Here is a 5,416-nt window from a genome sequence, read left to right as displayed (position 1 = left end):
ATCCGTGGCCTTGCCCTAAACTATATCCGATCCTATCTTAGTAACAGACACCAATATGAAGCCATCAATGATATAACCTCTCCCACTCTACCACTTAATTACCGTAAAGGTGCCACAGAGCAGCATCCTAGGACCCTCCTGTTTCTTATATACATCAATGATCTCCCTAATGTCTCTAACATACTTAAACCTATATTGTTGGCTGATGATACTACTCATCTACTCTGACCCCAACCCACTCCTGTTAAATAATGTTGTAAACAATTAATTAAAAAAAGTCTACTTGTGGATGTCAACCAACAAACCTCACACAAAACATAGAAAAGACCTACTATATCTTATTTGGAAACAAATCAACAAATGCAATTCAGCTTCAGATAGATAATGTAAACATTAGCAATAAAAATGATGGAAAGTTTCTTAGCCTATACTTAGACAAGAGACTCAACTTCCGCACCCATATACAACACATAACTAAAAAGGTTTCTAAAACAGTTGGTATACTGTTTAAGATCAGATATTATGTACCCTACTCTGCTCTCCTCTCACTCTATTATGCACTTATCTATCCCTATCATTCTTATGGCGTTTGTGCTTGGGGTTCAACCTCTGCAAACTACCTCAAGCCCATCATCATCCAGTAAAAATCTGCTATCAGGACAATAACTAACTCTACCTTCAGACAACACACAGCTCCCTTGTTCAAATCCTTAAACATGCTAAACAAATTCACTCCATACATTCTCCTGTGTAAATTACGTTTATAAAGCCCTTTTTCTAACTGCAAACCCTGTTCTGAAACTCTTCCTGGACAGATGTAATAGAACACATGGCCACGTCCCCACCAGACATAAATATCTCTTTGATATCCCCAGAGTCAAACTTAATCTATGTAAACACTCTATGTAAATAAAGGGACCTAGTCTATGGAACTCACTCCCTTATAATGATTTGAAAAGCTGTCCAACTTCTGCCATATTCAAAAATAAAACCAAAAAGTACCTGTAGTACTTTTTAAGTACGAGGGAGTAATGCGCAAAGCGTCCCTCACCTGTGACGTCACAGCGTCATCTGACGCCATATCAACACATCGGCCATTTTGTCGTCAGTTCAGTCATGGCGAGGACTAACCCTTCATGCAAACTGCACCTACTATCAAGAAGAAGAAGATTTTGTGTTCCACCGATAGTATTATCGTAAGTAAGCACTTATATTTTATATTTTATTAAATTAATTGATTCTATTTTTCTGTAATAAAGGTCCAAAGGGTTGTTAAGGAACAAGGGTGTAGCGATACCGACGCTCAGTGCGCTCAACTCACACCAAAGTATCACCTGTGTAGCTTCTGTAATTAGTGTTAATTAGTTATGCTATAAGATAATGAAGCGAGTATAAGATTAACTCGCTACAAGGGTACTGTGTTGGGAGGTGAGGGCTGTTACTGGTGTCTGTGGGGATGTGAGGACTTGTACCAACCACTATCACCACCAGTACCTTGTCTTGCATCCTGCTTAGTATTCCTATTGAGATATGAAGTATTATTGCATTCATATAATTATTCATTCATTGTCATTACTATTTTTATGGGCTATGTTCTGTTACCCTAATGCTTTTTACCCCTGAGCATGTCCATTTACTCTCCAGCCCTTCACAAGCCACTGCTGCACCCCCTCCATGCCCATACTTACTGTGCTTATTCTTACAGGACTGCACCGCATTATGTGGTGCTCACTGCCTGGACACCTTGATACATGCATTATAGGGTTCTGGTAGTTGTTCTACTCACCAAGCCCTTCCAAGGCCAGGCTTGACATGTGAGAGCTTGGTCCAACAGGCTGTTGCTTGGACAGGCCCCTCAGGCCCACATATCCACCACAGCCTTGTTTGTCCGGCACTTCAAAATCAAATGTTTATTTACGTAAGGTACATACATATTTTTAGGTAAGGTACTCTTTATTTGGGTAAATTTATCTTCGTAGTATTTAGCTTTGGCTCGTCTAATTATCTTGGATAGCAATAACGAGTAATTCTTTGAGAATTCTTTGGAGACAATTCCTAACCTATACTTCTCCCAACCTATACTTCTTCTCAAGGTCATCTTCACTTCTTGAAGATGTTCAGGTTTTCTCTTGAAGATGTCGACGGTTGTTCCAGCAATACTGTATTTCTTTGATTGCTGAAAACCTGTTTTCAGCCATAAAAAAATAATCCTGAATCCAGAAAAAAATCCCTTTTGTATCGTCTGGAAATTTTCAAATATTGCTGATCAAACCCGAGTCTAAATTATTTGTATATATTATGAATTACAGAGGTCCCAGGACAAGGTTTTTAGGCACTCCACTTACATTTTCCCACTCTGACTTAACCCCCATTTATACAAACTCAGTCTTATCTTTTAGCTAATAATTTATTGTACACACCATACTCAGCCTGTGTAGGGTAGTTTATTGTGCATGTGTAGTATATATATTTGTGTAGTATATTTGGTATATTTAATGCCTCTAACCTCTCCTCATAATTCTTGTCCTTCAGTTCTGGGAGCCACTTAGTAGCATGTCTTTGCACCTTTTCCAGTTTGTTTATGTGCTTCTTAAGATATGGGCACCATACAACCGCTGCATATTCCAACTTTGGTCTAACAAAAGTCGTGAACAATTTCTTGAGTATTTCGCCATCCATGCATTTAAAAGCTCTGAATATTATCCTTTACCTGCAATTGGTTGTTGCTGTATTTATAGAATATGATTTGTTCTACTTTACATTTGTTTGTTCCTTTTTTTCAAAATTTCTTTCTGCCTCTCTCCTCACTGCCGTGTAGTTGTTTCTCTTTGTATTACTGGTATGTTTGGGGGTTTGGCCTCTTCGTATATTGATTCCATTTTTGTGTCTTTTGGTCTCTGTCCGTCTTGAAATTTCAGTTGAACAAATCCTGTTTCCTAGTTCTGCATCTTTGTTTTGGTATAAATGTTTTTGTTCCTTTATCATATATTTCACAAAATTGACATACTCTGCATTAATTCATCTCAATTACTTCCTTTCCTAACAGCAAGCCTTTCCAGTAAAATTCTTTGAATTCTTTTCTGACTTCTGGCCTAATGTTTGTTTTATCCTAGTGTGTATGATGCCTAGCGTGTGTCTGGTGCCTGTTGTGTTAAACCGAAGATAAATGCATAAGTATAGGTCAGTAATTTCTCCAGCTTTGAAAGGGGCTTTCATTATGCAGCAGTATTCCACTCTAGAGAGCACTAGCGTCTTGAAAACTATCATCATCGGTATAGCATCTCTAGTGTGAAAAGTTCTTGTTATCTATCCTGTCATTTTTCTTGCAGTTGTGACGGCTACTTTATTGTGTTCTTTAAATGTAAGGCCTTCTGACATCAGTACACCCAAATCCTTTACGTTGCTTTTCCGTTCAATGTTATGATTTGACTGAGTTTTGTAAGTGGTTTCCGTTTTTATATTTTTTATTTTTTCCGTAGCGCATGAGCTGAAACTTATGTTCGTTAATCACCATGTTATTTTCTGTAGCCCATAGAAAGACCTGATTTACATCTGATTGGAGGTTTGCCGTGTCCTCTATGTTGCCTACTCTCGTGAAGATTCTAGTGTCATCTGCAAAGGATGATCAAGTACTATAGGTTGTGTCCTTGTCTATGTCCGATATGAGGATGAGAAAAAGTATTGGAGCAAGCACAGTACGCTTGGGGACTGAGCTCTTTACGGTTGATGGTCCAGATTTTATTTTGTTGACTACTACACATTGGGTTCTATTAGTCAGGAAGTTGTATATCCATCTGCCTATTTTTCCGGTAATTCCTTTTGAACGCATTTTATGTGCAATAACACAATGGTCACATTTGTCAAAGGCTTTTTTTTGTCAAAGCGTTTTGTTTGTCTTCCATGGCATCTAGTGCCATGTCAGAGTGGTCCAGCAACTGTGATAGGCAAGAGCGCCCTGTTCTGAAACCATGTTGTCTGGGGTTATGGAGATGCTGTGATTCCATGTATTTTGTGATCTTACTTCTTGGCATTCTCTCAAAGATTTTTATGATGTGCGATGTTAGTGCTATCGGTCTGTAGTTTTTTGCCTCTGCCTTATTTCCTCCTTTATGGGGCGGTGCTATCTCTGCTGTTTTTAGTATGTCAGGGACAATGCCAGTATCTTGGCTTTGTCTCCAAAGAATGTGAAGGGCCTGCGATAACGTTTTTTACAGTTCTTGATGAATATAGAGTTCCAAGAGTCAGGGCCTGGTGCAGAGTGCATAGGCATACTGTCTATGGCTTCTTCAAAATCCAGTGGGGATAGGATCACATCTGATTTATGATTTGATGTTGGTATCATATCCATGAAAAATTCATTTGGGTTATCAATCAGATGGATGGAGAGCTACACTCGTGGTGTCCCATTTTCCCAGCACTCTTTGTCATATAATGCTTTGAAACTTTTGACGGATTTGGCCTCCACCACCTTCTCACCTAACATGTTCCAACCGTTTACCATTCTGTTTGCAAAAGTGAATTGTCTTACATTTCTTCGGCATCTTTGTTTAGTTCGTTTAAATCTATAACCTCTTGTTCTTGAAATTCCAGGTCTCGGGAAATCTTCCCTATCAAGTTTATCAATTCCTGTTACTGTTTTGTACGTAGTGATCATATCTCCTCTTTTCCTTCTGTCTTCTAGTTTGGAATATTTAATGCCTCTAATGTCTCCTCATAAATCCTGCCCTTCAGTTTTGGTATGAATGTTTGTGTGCCTTCATCGTATATTTTGCAAAATATGGAATACATCTCATTTACTTTACTTTAAGAATATGGTTCGATCAATTAAAAACCCTCTTGTTCAAATTGCAAAGAGACTGAAAGAGATGCAGCATGCTCAATGGATTATATATTAGTGATTATTATTAGGATTATATATTAGTGAATCATATTAGTGATTCAATTATTATGGTCATAAAACAATAAACAAATAGTTTTGGTGTTATTACACTCTATTCACAGGTTATATATAAGTATCTGCATGTTTTGTTCACCATTACAAACCACTAAGTTGGTTTGATTTTTGTTGAGATTGTTATTTATGATAAGATTCCTTACGTTATCTGAGAATGAAGCTATGTCGGTATTGGGAAATCTATAGATGGCACTTATAGTCAAGGAGGATTTAAGGGATTTACTGGAGAACTTGGCAAAGGTATATTCACAATAGTCGTCTCTATTACTAATGAGACTATTGCAGATGAAGGTATCTTTGTAAGATATTGCTATGCCACCTCCTTTTTTTATTAGGCCTGCAGTTGTGAATGGCTTTATTATCAGCCAAGTTGTAGCATACAACATAGCATATATATGTATATGGCATACATATATATATATATATACATATATATATATATATATATATATATATATTTAT

At 37.5% G+C, this 5,416-nt stretch overlaps 1 long non-coding RNA gene across 1 annotated transcript in view; it reads left to right on the top strand.

Moving 5' to 3' along the window:
- Positions 1–1,070: 1,070 nt before the first annotated feature.
- Positions 1,071–5,416, top strand: part of LOC138373124 (uncharacterized) — a 12,343-nt gene continuing 7,997 nt past the window's right edge. The window contains exon 1 of the long non-coding RNA XR_011231072.1: positions 1,071–1,196. This is a non-coding gene — a long non-coding RNA (uncharacterized lncRNA). The remainder of the gene's footprint in view (positions 1,197–5,416) is intronic.

The sequence above is a fragment of the Procambarus clarkii genome, chromosome 41 (assembly GCF_040958095.1).
Source record: "Procambarus clarkii isolate CNS0578487 chromosome 41, FALCON_Pclarkii_2.0, whole genome shotgun sequence".
In the NCBI taxonomy this organism is placed as follows: Eukaryota; Metazoa; Arthropoda; class Malacostraca; order Decapoda; family Cambaridae; genus Procambarus; species Procambarus clarkii.
This window is presented reverse-complemented; position numbering and strand designations above follow the sequence as displayed.